The sequence below is a fragment of the Pelodiscus sinensis genome, chromosome 1 (genome assembly GCF_049634645.1).
Source record: "Pelodiscus sinensis isolate JC-2024 chromosome 1, ASM4963464v1, whole genome shotgun sequence".
Lineage (NCBI taxonomy): Eukaryota > Metazoa > Chordata > Testudines > Trionychidae > Pelodiscus > Pelodiscus sinensis.
Genome location: NC_134711.1, coordinates 300,896,237 through 300,913,948, shown reverse-complemented (window position 1 = coordinate 300,913,948; position 17,712 = coordinate 300,896,237). Strand labels below are relative to the sequence as shown.

Sequence of the window (17,712 nt, the reverse complement as noted above, 5' to 3'; positions counted from 1 at the left end):
CAGAGAATTGTCTCCATTAGGTATGAAGTCACTGCCCACATGGACTGCATGCACCTGGTGGGCTATTAGGTAGGTGTCTGCTCTACTCATCCTACCTCCCTGCATTCAGGGCATGTCTGAAGACACCTGCTATGCTCTTGACAGCAGAAACCGAGCCCTTTCTGTGCTCATGTAAATGCTGTATTATAGCCAGGCTAAGCCCCCCTGAACTGATAATCTGCTTTACTTCCCCTGCTTCCAGCCTTGCCCCTGAGACTGATACACCCTCTGGGATTCTGATGGAGGGAAGAGGGATGTTACAGAAGAAAATCAGTGGGTCACCATGTGGGGCCTGGAAAAGCTCTTATTGCCTCTTCATATCCAGGTCCAGACTAGTTCCATTGCTCCCTCTGAGGGAAACTCAAGAGGCAATACTAGTGCAACTACCGAATAACACCCTCGCCCCAGTGGAATGAGAAAAAGAAATACATTTTATTAAAGTGAATGTAGGGAAAAGAATAAACTCAATCTCCTTCCTCCTTGAGTAGCAACAATGCAGGGTGCAGTAGGAGGACTGGGTACCCATTGCAGCTGTTATACCAGCATGTGTTGTGTATGTAGGCACCATGGAGGAGATGGTTCTTAATCTTGCTCAGAGTAAGGACAGTCACACAAGTGGTATGGATGCTTGTGTATCAGTGCAAGACATCTGTGTAGTATGTGGTGCACTATAGGCATGTTGCGGTTGCTATAATTCCAAAGTATTCCATCTACATCTGTACTACAAGTTTCTTGCATGAGTCGTGATCTCATTTGAATATTTTCTGCCGATCCTTTTTTGCACTAGGGTTTTTGCGCAAAACCAAGCAATGTAGAAGTTTTCTTTTTGTGCAGAAGCCCCAGCGCAAAAATGGATTGGCATAAAATATGCAAAAGAGATCACAACTCAAGCTAATGAGTCCCTCGTTAGCATATTTTTTGCTGAGAAAACTCATAGTGTAGACCAGTGTTTCCCAAATGGTGTTCCGTGGAACCCTAGGGTTCCGCAAAGTGAAAATAAGGGTTCTGTGAGAAAATTCCAACACAATAACATTTATGATTTAAAAACAATTAATATTTAAGCATTTATGAATTTTATTGAAAACAATTTTCATTTGTGTTTGCCACGATAAGTGTCCCCGTGTAATGCCAGCTTAGCCAGAGAGTGGGGATGATGATGTTACTACTCAGCGCTGTGCACTCAGTCAGTCAATGGTGTGATCACCTGTTATATACCACTGTAAATCCCCGTACTCACTCTCAGAGAATGTGGATCATGTGGTGACTGAATACGAATATACTAGCACCGCGTTGGACAAAGTCGAAGCTTCAGCTGTCAAACCAGTTGCTTGTATGGGAGTGTGCAGGCAGTGCTCTCGTAAATACTTTACTTCAGTATAGTCGTGTGATTTCTTGTATTTAAAACTTTAACTGTGACAAATATAAATTGACTGATAGATTAATCTGCATATCGTGACCTTGTTTTGCAAGTATTTATTATCCTTCTTTATTTGTGGTCTACTTTTTCAGCTCTATATATTAGACTATTAGGGGTTCTGCAAAATTATTTTGAATTTAAAAGGGTTCCATGGCCAAATAAAATTGGGAAACACTGGTGCAGACATAGCCATATAGACTAGAGCAGGGATGGTGTCCCTAGCCTTTGTTTGCCAGAAGCTGGAAATGGGCAACAGGGGGCAGGTAACTTGATTATGTGTTTTGTTCTTTCCTTCTGGGGCACCTGGCATGGGCCACAGTTGCAAAACAGGATACTGGGCTAGATAGACCATTGGCCTGACCAAGGAAGTCCACTTTTATGTTCTTACATTATGGTCTTTATAAGACCAAACTATATTGACTGTTTCTTGTATTCATCTTAAGTTTACCTTGTTAATCAAGAAGCTAGTTTCTGAGGCTATCCTAGTTTTCCATTTTCATCTATCATAATCATTTTGCACTGTATGTTGCTATATAATAACATTAAATCACAGGTAGAGGAGAACCCATTCAAAGTATCTCAAAGACCCACTGCTCTTCAGAGGACATGTGCCATACAGGTGGAACTGTCTTATTCCATAAACTGACTGGGTACGAATACTTCCTGCACTGGATATAGTGAAATCTTGCCTTGAAAGAACACCAAATCAGACTGAATCTTAGGAGTCCTGACAACTCAAACTTGTTTCCTCCAGGTTTGTGACAACATTAACCTAGCTTCACCCAAAGGAAGCAACCGATCTCTGAGGCCATCAATGGATGTCTGGCAGTAACGTTAAAGGATGGAACATACAACACACTTGAGTTATTATAGTAAGTATTTGTGCCCAGTTGGGATTTGGGGACCCCTTTGGTGGAAGGTGCTGTATATGCATTGTCAGAGACATGTCCTGCCCTGAGGAATGTACAGGGTAAATAGACAAGACAGACAAAAAGCAGGAGAAAGGAAGTGTTATCGCTGTTACACGCTGGAAGCGAGGCACAAAGCACTCTGGTGACTTCTCTAATCACAAGGGAAATTAAGTACTGCAGCTGGATTTTAAAAGGCATCATGATAATTTTATGATCAGTAATGTTGTCCATTGACTATAGGTGGGAAGGACCTCTTAGGTGTTCCAGTACATATTAAAGCAGGAATAATCCATTCACAGTTAAGGGTTTTAAATGAATCGCAGAGTTAGGAGAAATTCCCCTCTGCCTATTTTATGTATAGCACTGTAAAGCTGATTATCCTTCTCTTAACTGCTGGTTGTTTCCACAGTGTGCTAGGTATTTTCTAAGCAGAAAAATAGGCAAAATCCCTGCCTTAACTTTTTCACAATCTAAAGACGGGGGGAGGGATGAAACCAGTGTTACATTAGGGAAAAAAATCTTAGGTTTTTAAATGGGATATAAAGCTACCCCATCTTGTTCCTCAAGCTTATCATTATGATTTCCTATGTATATCAGAGCAGAAACCAGTCTCTGCAAAAGGGTAGTGCTCCTGCAAAGGAGTGCAGAAAAGGTATTGCATGTATGGTGAGTGTGAAAGAAACCAAGTTGCCACCTGGGCTCTGGATTAGCTGTGGAGCACCAGAGTGCATAGGGGCCTAGAGTAGGTGTAATGAGCCAGATTCTGCATTATTCCTCACACCGAGTCCCTCACATCAGCGTAGAGTGGGCAAAAAATGCTATGATTCTGTGTGGCAGTATTTCAGAGTCATTTTGTATGGCTCTAGATGACTACATGAGGTCAGATCAATGTTTAGTCTTCTTCTGAAATGCAAAAGTCATGATATTATTAGATGTGGCTAAAAAAAGCCCCACACGAAACTTCTAAGCCAGACATCTCCAGAGCCCTGAGATATCAATCTGAATTTTGCAATTAGTTTCAGCCTTGGATCCAAAACCAGGGCTAGTTTTGAGGCAATTGAAATACATAATCTCTTAAAATGAGATTTGGATTTCTGGCCTACAGTGTTCCTTGGGTAGCTGTTATAAAGGATTGTCAATTTCACCTAAGAGGTGGAGTTGTGCAGCTGTTTTCTTTTAGCCTTGAAATGGGGAGAGTGAAACTCATGTCTGTCAGCTCCTGAGCAGCTGGGTGGGATCTTATGTGGTAAGAGCACATTAAAATCTCTTTCTCAGTGCTGTGGTGTATATAGGCTTCGTAAACAGCACAGGAGGGAAAGTGACAGGAGTGGTACCAAACTGCCACACTTGGGCCATGTCTACACTACAAATAAGATTGAAGCAGCTGCAGTCGATCTTCTGGGGTTCAAATTAGCGGGTCTAGTGAAGACACGCTAGTTTGAATTGAGAGGGGCACTCCTATCGATGCTGGTAGTCCTGCTTCTATGAGGAGTAAGGGAAGTTGAAGGGAGAGTGTGTTCCCTTTGACTTCCCACCGTGTGGACGGTGCCAAAATTCAAGTTAAGATATTTTGACTTATGCTATGCAATTAACTTAGCTGAAAGTTGCTTATCTTATCTTGAACTCAGCTCCTAGTATAGACCAGTGGTTGTTCAATTACAGATTCGCTCCCTCTCCCCAGATCTTCACAACAAGGTTAAGACACGTGTGTTAATTTTTTGTGTACAAGACATAGCCAGTTATGTTGATCATATTAGGCTACGTCTACACTGCAGGCTTCTTGCGCAAGAGGTCTTGTGCAAAAGGTCTTGTGCAAGAGCATGTCCACACTGCCATGTGCTTTTGCACAAGAGAGTCTATGGCAGTGTGGACACTCTCTTGCACAAGAAAGCTCTGATGGCTATTTTAGCCATAGGGCTTTCTTGTGCAAGAAACCTCTGTTGCCCATCCACACTGCCTTTTTGTGCAAGAGAGTTTATTGCTCGTGGGGAGAGGAATAACTTGTGCACAAGAAGCCGTCTGTTCTGACGCTTTACTGTAAATTTACTTGCGCAAGAACACGAGTGCAGTGTAGACACTCTGCAAGTTTTTGCGCAAGAACGGCCGTTCTTGAGCAAGAAGCCTGTAGTGTAGACGTAGCCTTAAAGTATTAAGAGCAGGCAACAATTAAAAGTTTAATTGATAGGAATTGCCCATTATCATAGAAACATAGAATACTAGAACTGGAAGGGACCTTGAGAGGTCATCAAGTTCATTCCCCTGCCCTCACGGCCCGACCAAGCACCATCCAGATCATCCCTGATAGGTGTCTATCCAACCTGCTCTTAAATACCTTCAGTGATGGAGATTACACAACCTCCCTAGGCAATTTATTCCAGTGTTTAACCTCCCTGACAATTAGGAAGTTTTTATGTGTGTTCGATACAGTTATTGTATTAAAGATATCAAGAACTGAAAAAGCAAGTTTCTTCTCCCAGATACTACATCATTATGAAGCCAAATTGAGCTGAAACACATGTAGTAGGTGATTCATATATAATCTTCCACTATCTGATCATTCTGCAAGTATAATGTACTCCGTTTAGTTGAGACAGGCTAATTAAGAAGCACATTTCATACGGATGTCTCCCAGGGAACTGATTTTAGCCTAATGGTGACAAAATTCTGGATGAAGGAACTGTCATGGCCAATGTTAACATAAATTCTTTGTGATGGGGATGCCTTTGGCCAATAGCAAGTACCACTGAACCACATGCTAAATATGTATGAAACTCAAGCTCCAATCAGCTAGTACAGAGTTTGCCAAACAAGTGTCATATGAAAGATATAGGGGAAAATCAAATCATAAGTTTAAAAGGGAGCTCAAAGGTTATCTAGTCTGTTCCCCTGCCAAGATGCAAGATTAGTTGTGACTAAACCATCCAAGACATATGGCCATCCAGCCCTTTTGAAAACCTCCTGTGAAAGCCCTTCCACAAACTTCCTTTGCCCTACTGTTCTTACAGTTAGCAAATTTTTCCTGAGAATTAATCTAAATCTGCTGCACTGTAGCTTGAACCTATTGCCTCTTGCCCTGCCCTCTTCATCTTTATTTTTTTGCAGCCTTTTTAAGTATTTGAAGCCAACTGTCATGTCCCACCCCCAATCTCTTTTTTTCCAAAATAATTATACCTGATTTGTTCTGCCTTTGATCGTATGGCTTGCGTTCCATCTCTTTCATCATCTTTGTCACTTGCCTCTGAATCCTTTACAGTTTCTCCACATCCTTTCTACACATTGACCAAAACTGGACACCCTACTCCATGTGAGATGTAACCAGGACAAAACAGAATGGTACTATCCCTTCCTATGATTTGCATGCTATGCCTCTGTTTATGTAATCCAGAATTGTATTTTCCCCCCAATAACATTGCATTGGTGACTTGAGGCTGTGATCCACCACAATCCCCAGATCTTGTCAGACGTGCTGCTGCCCAGCCAGTTGTCCCTCATTTAGTATTTATACATTTGGTTTTTCTTGCCTAGTGTAGTACCTCACATTTGTCTTTGTTGGATTTCATTTTGTTGTCTATTGTCATCTGCTGGACAGTTTGAATGATATCAAATTTGGGAAATGTGTGTAAGCAGGGGCTGAACTGCTGCTTGCTGTCAGCCAGCTGAAAGGAGGGGTGGGTGTGCCCACTACAGTTGTTTAGCTCTACAAGGTAATTAACTGTTAACTGTTGACATGTAAATACTGCTCAGGAGAGAATCCAAGGTGTGGCTATGTAAATCCCATTCAGCCAGGGCTGATGGAGGGTCAGTGTTGGAATGGAATGTGGAGAATTGTATATAATTTGGGACTGTTGTGGGGGTCACTAATCATGCTACCCCTAAATGTGGGAACTGTCAAACATGCCACCAGTGCTTGCAGGAGAGACACCACCATCATGGTAAGAGGTCTCGGAAGAACAAGCCTCCCCCCTTCCAGAGTTGAGTGAACAGAGCTGGGGGATGTCAGTCCCCGTAATACACGAGGTTTGAAGGGATGCCGGAAAGGATGAGACCACAACTGGGGGTTTCAAAAAGAACAAACTGATTTTATTTTGATGGCGCCAGACAATCATCAGAACAAAAATTAAACAGATTGCCAGACAACACAAAACAATTCCCTGAGGCTTTTCTAAATCACAATAATTCCCAATAACTGCCCAGGGGTTAGGAACAGTTGAATTAACACTGGTATTATCCATAGGGCTGACTATTTACACAACTTTATACAAGGAAACAGTAAAAACCTAAACCACAACTATTTATAAACTAACTTAGTAACTTTTTAGCCACTGTCACTTGGCAAGCAATAAGGACAACTAAAAAATCAATTAGGATAGGGATGATGGTGGGGGGGGGGGGGTGTTATACCAGTTCTGGAGACAGCAGGAACACAAGTACCGGTCACACGCTCATAAACTGTCTCCACTCGGGTCGACCAACTCGGAGTACGCTCAGTAAGACTCAAGAGCGGGGGGTGCAAGGCGTCTGGGTGATCAGGCCAGGCGTTCACTCAATGCGAATCCCCAGTGAGAGAGGGGCTGCCTGCCTGTTTTATTGCCTGTGAACTTATCACCCCATAGGTTGGTTTTTGCTGCAGTGGGTGGAGTAGCAGGCCTGAGCACCAGTCAGCCCACTGGCTGATCTGTTACTGCAATGGGTGGAGTGAGCAGGGGAAGATTATTAATTTACATGCCCTTATATGGAAAACACTCCACCTCACAGACAGAGCCCCCTATACCAGCCTCAGAGGTATTACAGGCTATGGCTCCCTGCGACGGGCAGCCATTTCTGATGTTCTGCCTCGGACATGCCCCCGTGGCTGTCCGGAGCAAGCGGTAAGGGGGTTGCCTAAGGTGAGAGCGCACGTAAGGGTAATCAGCAAGAAGCCAATTGGGTAAATTGAGGTTCTGGTGAGCTGCTGTCTTCAGAAAGGGGAGAAAGGGAAAAGTACGCAACAGTAACAGGGAAAGCGGAAACAACTCTGTGGATAAGAGCTTTTGCAACAGCAGTGCTCACTAAAAAGGCTAGTAACACAAGAGCACATACAATCAACCACTGCTTAATGGTGGAAGCCCAAGTACTCAGTCTTCAAGAAGAAAGTTTTGTTTGCCACCAGTCCCATTCTTCCCGCTGTTCGCGAATCTGAACTGCAAGTGAGGTCAGCTGTTGGGTGATGGCTGAAACGTTGTTCCACCCGGGCTTGAAACGCAAACGGTATTGGTCCTTAAACCTGGGGTCAAGGTCCTCGAGTGCCATACAAAAGTCCTTCTGCAATATAACCTGTATCATTAGACGATTCTTTTCGGCATAATGAGCTAGTACAGTAAGAGCCAAATCGACTTGTCGAAACCCTTCAGCGGTCAAATTAGTGAGGGCTTCGAGATTGCGGGACATTTGGTAACATATTCCCAAACGAAAGATTCAGTGGCAGACTTAAATTTTTTCCATCTTGATGGTTCTCGTCGGCTCCAGAAGTCAAACAGCCGGTGGGGGGCTCGAATGGGTTGGTACCTGAAAAACAAAAAGGGGACAAACAACGCCCTCAAGGCGGGCTAATTAAGATCGAAGAGAAAGCCAATTGTGATGGACTAACGTAGGTTGCTTCAACGCTATTTAATCCCTGTACAAAGACTATCTTTCCAGTGGGGGTGTGGGGCATATCGGGGGGGATGATGGATACCTGTGCCCCCGTGTCTAACAAAAAGGGGATAATTGTCTCGTTTTCGGTAGTCAGGTTTTGATAGGGTCGAGGGTCATTTAAATCGGGCCGAGTGACCGCTAGGCACTTGGCCTCTCCCCGTTTTTTGGCTGCGGGGGAATAGGGCGATCTTCCCACCCCAATTTCACATCCAAGTCTTTCTGTTGATCACTATTCATTTTCCTAATAGCTTCCTTGGCGAGTCCCTTACCCAATAAAAATCCAAAAATCTTACGCTCAGTGAATGAACGCTCGGGGTATTTGGGTTTGGGCACCATTTTGGACCCTTTCACCAGAGTAGAGGGGGTTGCAAGTAGGGCGGCCTTTAGTGTTGCCCACTTCACCCTCTCTACAGCGTCGTATAGTCGGCCAATAGGTTGTCCTGTGTATCCCCTTAGCCACAGAAGAGCCCCTGTGTCTAGATTAGGGCTGTTGTCCACGGCTAGGGTAACAGCCGCATCTTCTATGGGAATCTGAGTGGGATCATCAACAAAACGAAATGGGTTTTGTGCTACCGTCTGAACGTTAGTTAAGTTGAGGGGGTGTGCAGTGGGATCCCAGAGCAGAATAGAACTCCCAGCGATTGCGTACATAAGGGTAGTGGAGTTATTCACACAATCAGGTGGCATCTGTACTGCGCGAAATCCCCCTTGTATTTGGAGGTGCGCGGCAGCTGCGGCCGTTACAGGCCAATGATTATTCGCTGCCAATACTCCCCCCATAAGGCCCCGCGACCAACTCCCGGTACGGGTTAATGTTAAAGCTTCCTCCCGGTCAACCCAGTCACTCCCCTGTTCCAAGGCTAATCTCCCTACCCAGATTATAGGAGGCTCATCCGGACGTCGGGCAGTGTCCGTGATGAACTCCTTCATTTCCGCCTTGGTTCGGGGGCGGGTCTCAGTTACCTGAGAGGTATTCCCCTGACCATCCATTTTTAATCGGGTTACAGTCACAGGGAGGGCCTCCGGTACAATCAGGTCGGGAGCTGTGGGTATGGTTGAACTCAGGGTAGTCAAGCCAGGGTAAATGTTTGGTGGGTCATGAGAGCCTTGGTATGGGGGAGGAAGTTGTGTCTCTAAAGGAGGCGTCTTTGGCGCCTGAGGGGAAAACTCCGGTTCTCCCTCCGACTGCGAGTGCGCCACCCCACGGGCGCAATTTGTAACGGCCCCATGGTAGACGGTAACTTTATCAAGGGCTGCTGCTAGGGTATTGCAGATGGCAGCCAGAACATCCTCTGATTTATAAGAATCGGGGCGTAGTTTTTTAACCTTTTTTATCCCATCTAACCTTTGGACCAATCCTATTAACAGGTGGTGTGCAGGTGATCCATGTGGGGCTCTTGGCTCGGGGGCCAAGATGGAGGGGGCTACCCCACAGAGTTTAATTACCCTGTTCACCTCTTTCCAGAGGCTAAGAGGGTTTGAATTAGGGGCTGTCTCACCCACTTGAGTGAGACGCGGTTGAAGGCTATTATCAGCCGGGGTGGCCCTGAAGGTGGGATGGCAAGTTAGCAAGCAGCCCACATCGCTCAACCCCAAAGGAATGGTGTAGGTCCTACAATCATGGCCGTGTCCTATGACACAGACCCAGTCAAAAGTGTTAGGGGCCCCTTTGCGCAGTCGAGTACAGAGGAGGTGGTATTGCAAATGATTAAACTGATCCTCCTCAGAACCTGGGGTCTCAGTTTTAGCCCAGGGGCAACTATCAGAGTTGTCATGGTCTCCGGGGTTCCGGCATCCTGTTCGTGACGCCATGTCAGTCCCCGTAATACACGAGGTTCGAAGGGATGCCGGAAAGGATGAGACCACAACTGGGGGTTTCAAAAAGAACAAACTGATTTTATTTTGATGGCGCCAGACAATCATCAGAACAAAAATTAAACAGATTGCCAGACAACACAAAACAATTCCCTGAGGCTTTTCTAAATCACAATAATTCCCAATAACTGCCCAGGGGTTAGGAACAGTTGAATTAACACTGGTATTATCCATAGGGCTGACTATTTACACAACTTTATACAAGGAAACAGTAAAAACCTAAACCACAACTATTTATAAACTAACTTAGTAACTTTTTAGCCACTGTCACTTGGCAAGCAATAAGGACAACTAAAAAATCAATTAGGATAGGGATGATGGTGGGGAGGGGGGGGGTGTTATACCAGTTCTGGAGACAGCAGGAACACAAGTACCGGTCACACGCTCATAAACTGTCTCCACTCGGGTCGACCAACTCGGAGTACGCTCAGTAAGACTCAAGAGCGGGGGGTGCAAGGCGTCTGGGTGATCAGGCCAGGCGTTCACTCAATGCGAATCCCCAGTGAGAGAGGGGCTGCCTGCCTGTTTTATTGCCTGTGAACTTATCACCCCATAGGTTGGTTTTTGCTGCAGTGGGTGGAGTAGCAGGCCTGAGCACCAGTCAGCCCACTGGCTGATCTGTTACTGCAATGGGTGGAGTGAGCAGGGGAAGATTATTAATTTACATGCCCTTATATGGAAAACACTCCACCTCACAGACAGAGCCCCCTATACCAGCCTCAGAGGTATTACAGGCTATGGCTCCCTGCGACGGGCAGCCATTTCTGATGTTCTGCCTCGGACAGGGGAAAGGGTTAAAGGACTTGAGTCAGCCTGCTTCACACCTACTAGGTGTGAGCTATAAGACTGGCCCAGCCTGCACCTTTCCCCCTTTGTTTTAAGGACAGACCTAAAGCAGACTCCCTGAGGAGTCTTTTTGTTTGCTAGTCCAGTGAAAGCTGGATTCATTTGAGAGCTGAAATCACTGGTTTGGCTGAGAGTTGAAATCACTAAGCTGAAATCACTGGTTTGGCTGAGAGCCAGACCTACTGCAGCCAGTAGAGTGGCAGCAGGCGAGGAGCGGCCATTAGCGGCGTGGCGTGGAGCGGCGGCAGGCGAGGAGCGGCCATTAGTGGCGTGGCATGGAGCGGCGGCAGGCAAGGAGCGGCGACCAGTGGCGTGGCGTGGAGCGGCAGCAGGCGAGAAGCGGCGACAGGTGCCCAGCGGAGCGTCCAGAGGTGTGGGATGAGACAGCTGGTGAAGCGTAGCGGAGTTTCGTATAAGGTGCCCCCTATCTATCTCCCCACCCCCATTTCTACCCAGGTTGGGAGGTGAAACCCTGCGGGTGAACTTTGGAACTCTGGGTGGCACAGAGACTTGGGGGGACAGAGACTTTTGGTGGACTTCGGGCGAATCTTGGCCGGGGTGGGGGCTCATGTTTGGCTTATGAACTCTGTTTGTGGTGTTTTCTCCAAGCTAATGCCGTATGAATTCTTCCTCTGTTTCATTAAATGTTCTTTCCCTACACTCAGACTCAGTGCTTGCGAGTGGGGAAGCATTGCCTCTCAGAGGCGCCCAGGGGTGCGTGAATTTCCCAGATCACTGGGTGGGGGCTCGAGCCGGTTCTTTGTGAGATTGACCCCAAGATATTGAACCCAGCCCTGGTTCCTGCCAGGCCTACCCAGCAGAAGGGCTACATGTGATTGGGGGTGAGAGTGAATAACTTTTTAGCAAACAGTTTCATGGAATTTCTTCAGCCCTGGGCTAGTCCAAATAGTAAACATAATGCTTATACCTGCAATGGTGTGGGTTTTTTGTTGTTGTGTTGGAGGCCCATAGCAGAGTTGGGGATTACATAAGAACATAAGAACGGCCATACTGTTACCCACCAGCTCTGTGATTCTTGGGAAACCAGAACATGGTCACCTGTCAGCCTTGTGCCCTTGGGGAGCCAGGGAGTGACATTCATGGAAAACCATTCCCCTCCCTCAGGCCTCTGCTAGAATCAAAGACAAAGCAATGAAAAGGCCGGAGAAGACACACCTAAACTGCTTCAGACAAGGGTGATATAATTAAGGAAACACCCCAGCCTCATTTGCATTAAAGATGGAACAGAGGGACATCTCATTAGCATACAGAATGGAGAGCAGCTCTTCCAAGGCAGGAACCGCACTGAACTATGGGACACCGAAAGCAGAGAAGCACTGCCTGATGGGAAATCCCTGCTCCAGATGCTAATGAATCTAGGCCTGCTCACACCCAAATTAGTCATTATCAGACCAATTCTAGTAACGATCCTATTGACATCTAAAATACTGAAACTGCCTAGTTGCATTGTGAGCTCGTTCAAGGAACATCACCCATAACCAGGGGTGATCAGTCTCTATTGTCTCTCCTTTTTCTCTTTGAACTATCCCTATAAAAACGCCTATCTTTGCTCCAAGAAAAACTGTTCTGATACCTGGACTTAAACTGCATCAGTTCCATTGAGACTTCTTCATCTCCTGTCTGATCGTGCTGGGGGCTCTGTCCTGCTTTTCTCCTGCCCTCTGGACCCCCGGCTACCATCATCATCTGGGAACCCCGATCAGTGCAAGCTCCGTGGAGTGGTGCGGTCTCTCTCTCTCTCATCAACTATCTCTCTAAGCATAGCCTCGTGATCCTGCCCTGTGTAAACTGTTATATGGTTACCTAACATTTGTAATCAGTTTCAATTTAGATTTAATATTGTAATTGTTAGATTTAATATTGTAACTTTTTGATATCTATTCACTACTCAGAAATAAATCACTTTCATTGTTAAACTGGTTGCTTCTCTCTCTTTCTTTCTCTTTTGCTCACTCTTCCTTAAGGGGTGTTGTTTTGGCTTCCCCATTCGCTCTGCAACAACACTTCTTGTACCCAAGCAAAAGATCCCTGTAGTGCCCAAAATCCAGTGGGGTTTGCTCATCGTGTGGTTTACCAGTGAATGACTGTGGTGTGAAAGTGGGGATAGGAGGTGCTGAACCTGGGGGCTTATGAGGATGGCAGCTTAAAGTGCTGTTTAATCCAGCCCACGGAGTCCAAAGGCACATGAGGATGCAGTGTGGCATTGCTGTGAAACCCAGCCAGCTGAGTCCAGGGACATATGAGGGGGTCAGCTTGTGAGTGCTGAGTACCCAGTCCTCTCAGACATGCTCTGATTAGTGGGCGTGAGTGTCTGTGTGTGTTGCCAAGGTGGTAAGAACCCCATCCTAAGGAACCTAGTTCCTGCAGGAGAGCTCCAGTGGGAGGGGTAATTGGCAGCAGGGAGAATTCAGCTCCATATGAGAGCACAAGTAAGCACCAACAGCACACTGATAGAATTGTTAACCTTCCCCCAGTCCCATAAGGGTAACCCTGATAAATGAGCATACCCCAGAGTATTGAGCAAATCTGGTAACAGTACTGGGTCAGACCAAAGGTCCATCTAGCCCAGTATCCTGTCTGCCGACAGTGGCCAACACCAGGTGCCCCAGAGAGGGTGGACCGAAGACAATGATCAAGCGATTTGTCTCCTGCCATCCTTCTCCAGCCTCTGACAAACAGAGGCCAGGGACACCAATTCTGTCCCCTGGCTAATAGCCTTTTATGGACCTAACCTCCATGAAATTATCTAGCTTCTCTTTAAACTCTGTTATACTCCTAGCCTTCACAGCCTCCTCTGGCAAGGAGTTCCACAGGTTGACTACATGCTGTGTGAAGAAGAACTTTCTTTTATTAGTTTTAAACCTGCAACCCATTAATGCCATTTGGTGTCCTCTAGTTCTTCTGTTATGGGAACTAATAAATAACTTTTCTTTATCCGCCCTCTCCACATCACTCATGATTTTCTATACCTCTGTCATATCCCCCCTCAGTCTCCTCTTTTCTAAACTGAAAAGTCCCAGTTGCTTTAACCTCTCCTCATATGGGACCCGTTCCAAACCCCTAATCATTTTAGTTGCCCTTTTCTGAACCCTTTCCAAGGCCAAAATATCTTTTTTGAGGTGAAGAGACCACATCAGTACACAGAATTCAAGATGTGGGCGTACCATAGTTTTATACAGAGGCAGTAAGATATTCTGTGTCTTATTTTCTATCCCTTTCTTAATGATTCCTAGCATCCTATTTGCCTTTTTGACTGCCGCTGCACACGGTGTGGAAGTTTTCAGAGAACTATCCATGATAACTCCAAGATCTCTTTCCTGATTTGTCATAGCCAAATTAGCCCCCATCATACTGTACCTAAAGTTGGGGTTATTTTTCCCGATGTGCATTACTTTACACTTATCCACATTAAATTTCATTTGCCATTTTGTTGCCCAATCACTCAGTTTGGTGAGATCTTTTTGGAGTCCCTCACAGTCTGCTTTGTCTTGACTATCCTAAACAGTTTTGTATCCTCCGCAAACTTTACCACCTCACTGCTTACCCCTTTCTCCAGATCATTTATGAATAAGTTGAAAAGGATTGGTCTCAGGACTGACCCTTGGGGGACACCACTAGTTACCCCTCTCCAATCTGAAAATTTACCATTTATTCCTACCCTTTGTTTCCTGTCTTTTAACCAGTTCTCAATCCAAGAAAGGACCTTCCCTCTTATCCCATGGCCATGTAATTTACACAAGAGCCTTTGGTGAGGAACCGTGTCAAAGGCTTTCTGAAAATCTAAGTATACTATATCTACTGGATCCCCCTTGTCTGCATGTTTGTTAACCCCTTCAGAGAACTCTAATAGATTAGTAAGACATGATTTCCCTTTACAGAAACCATGTTGACTTTTGTCCAACAAATTATGTTCTTCTACATGCCTCACAATTTTATTCTTTACTATTTTTTCGACTAATTTTCCCGGTACTGAAGTTAGGCTTACCGGTCTGTAATTGCCAGGATCGCCTCTAGAGCCCTTTTTAAATATTGGTGTCACGTTGGCTACCTTCCAGTCATTAGGTATGGAAGCCGATTTAAAGGATAGGTTACAAACCACAGATAATAGTTCAGCAATTGAATCTCAATCCCCTAAATCCAGTTCAGTGATGTAGCTATCATGCTATCCCTTTTGTTACTGCAAGCGCCCTGCCTTTTGGTCATTCCATCACCAGACTTGCTTTGGTTTGCACTTACATATTTCTAGTGTAAATGCTGCTAGAGAACCAGGGTGGTGTATTTTAGCCATTTGTATCAGAACTGCTTGAAGAATAGCAGCAACAATCTCTTTACATGTGCAACCACCAATCAAGCCCCAAGTCTTTTTTTAATTTGTGGGGCTTTTTTAAAAGGGGTCACTTGTCTGAATGGGAAAGCTACTTACTTGGGGCAATACATAATTCATGAATTATGAAGTTTCTGTTGGCCTAGATTTACACTAGACCAGGCAGGTCGGCTTAAGGTACACCATCCAGCTATGCAAAATACATTTTTGTTCTAGCTCATTAATGAGACAGAGTTATATACGATTTGGATCTGGAGTTCTGGTTTATACCCACCTTTAGTGGGGATCACTTTCCTTGATCTTATCTTCACGGTCTTACTTGCTAATGCTCACTATTTATATGATTACTGTAGTTGTGACTTTAAGGTTCTGTATATGCCTCTGAACTCTAATAGCCAAAAGTATAGAAAACCATTTGACGTTGAGCCCTTGTTCTTCCACCTGGTACTGACAAATTATCCTCTCTGTTGGCATGGCTAGAGTTCAGTGAAAAGTATGGTAAACCCTGCTGAAATGAGGTGAGATGCCTGCTGGTTGGGACATGAACAGAGTTAAATCAACACTCATTTGTCTACACTGGGAAACTTTTTTTCTGATACTGACAAAAGGTGTCAGTAATGAGTGCTGCTTCACTAGTTTAATTGCAAGTGTGGACGGAACTGAGCCATGTTTGGTAGCACCTCAGAAGCCATGGCTGGACCATCGGAGAACTTCCTTGTTATAGACAGGACATGGGTGTTGAAAACTTTTTGACAATGTTCCTGCTCTTGTGATAAGAGTTTAGCTCTGCTTTGGGATACTGTGGTGTATTAAACTCCTCCTGATCTGTCTGCAGTAAAGTTGTTTTTGAAAAATTACCCACTGATATACACTGCTGGGAGCCCTTGCATAGATAGCTACTTGATGCCAATCCTATTTTTGGCAGCATGCTGCCTACATTTGCTTCCAACACTATACTTTCTGTATCTACAGCCACAGCCTGAGGAGACTTCCAAACCCACTCCTTTGCTGTTGCCCTAATTAAACTTAGTTAACCAGCTAATCACTCTGCAACTGTAAGGAAAGGCCCTGGGGCAGCAGAAAAACTGCTGTCTGTGTTGTTGGAATCTGTGCCAGTTACTGAAACTATGCTTGAAAATATTTTCATGCTTGCAACTTGAAATAGCTGGGGCTGATCCCTTGAGTATGAGAGTTGAGATCAGGACATGCAGCTAAGCGCACAAGGTAGCAGCCCAATACAAAGAATAGGCCCTCTACAAATTGATATAAACAAGTATTCTACAGTATATAACCAGGGCAAGGGGGCAAGTGCCCTGGGACCGCTCGATTCAAAAGAACGGAGGGCTACCAGCTACGGCAGCAGTGGCCAAAGCCCCAGGCCCTTAATTCACCACCAGAACCCCATGTGGTGCACTCAGGTCAGCTCTGAGGATTGGGGGGAAGGGGATGGCACGGCATACTACAAGTGCCACTGAAGGCTGGCTGCCCCCAGTCCTGCTCCTTCTACCCAAAGCCATACCCCTTCCAGGAGTGTAGAGTGACCTCCCCATCTTGCCCAGGGGCCCAGCAAATCTGCGAGCCTCCCCACCCCCCGTATATAACTACCCTATCTTGGTGTCAGCAAAAAAAAATGTTGTCCATCTTAATTGATGTAAATCCCAAAATAAATGTTACTTTTACTGCATGTGAAGATAGTAATGGAAGGTTCCGGTCATTGTGACATAGAAATAAAACAGAATCTTCTGTCTGCTAGGTCAGGCAATGCAAAAGTGCAGCACAAATACTCAGGAGACACATTCTTCATCTAACTAGACCTGGAAATATAATTTCATGTTGTGATTGCTTGCAATTAGTTACAGATGAAAGTGATTGCATCTGCATTCCAGTAGCCTTCCTTGAGTGCACGAGAAAATGCATTTTAAAAGGATACTATAGGTTATAAATTTAGCAAGTAGAAATAGATTAGTGTCATAGGAGCCATTCCCCTCACACTTGACCAGGGTCATCAACAGATGGAAGCACTTTATTTTGTTGGATTTCTCCATTTTTTTTATAGTCTAGAACATACATACTCTCTCACAGTCCTAAATATAAATTACATAAAAGTGTTTTTAAAATACCCAAATATATTGTGTGTGCGTCTTGTACCTTCAGTCAAACATATATCTACTTGGAAACTTCTTTTTTATCTCTCTTATTCAGTGAAAGCTTCTTTTGAGTAAGCACTGACATGAAACAACTATAAGAAACCCCTGAATTGTAAGGTATGCTTGTGCAAAGACCCAGGAATTACTTTCAGATCTCTATTTTTAATCTCTAAATTATTGCACGTATTGTTTAACTTTTTACATTTATTTTTATAAAAGACTTCAATTCCATTTCAATAGAGGAGAGTGGCTTTTAGAAATTTCAAATGAGAAAGCTGCTTGAATTCATTAAACTGATGAATATGAGGAAATTTGACAGCTATTTGGACATCTGTATGTAGTACCAGATTGAGCTGTATTCACAAGTCTCTGTACAGAAGTTGTCTTTGTTATAATCAGTCAATCCAAGGAGAAAGGGACTATTAAAAAGTTACTAGCGTAGGTGCAGGGTTTCTCACT

The 17,712-nt window shown here is 44.8% G+C and overlaps 1 long non-coding RNA gene across 1 annotated transcript in view; it reads left to right on the top strand.

Moving 5' to 3' along the window:
- The window catches only part of LOC142827145 (uncharacterized), a 62,445-nt gene extending 45,053 nt beyond the window's left edge, over nucleotides 1–17,392 (top strand). The window contains exons 2-3 of the long non-coding RNA XR_012901599.1: nucleotides 2,211–2,328; nucleotides 17,309–17,392. This is a non-coding gene — a long non-coding RNA (uncharacterized LOC142827145). The remainder of the gene's footprint in view (nucleotides 1–2,210; nucleotides 2,329–17,308) is intronic.
- The last annotated feature ends 320 nt before the right edge of the window (nucleotides 17,393–17,712 follow it).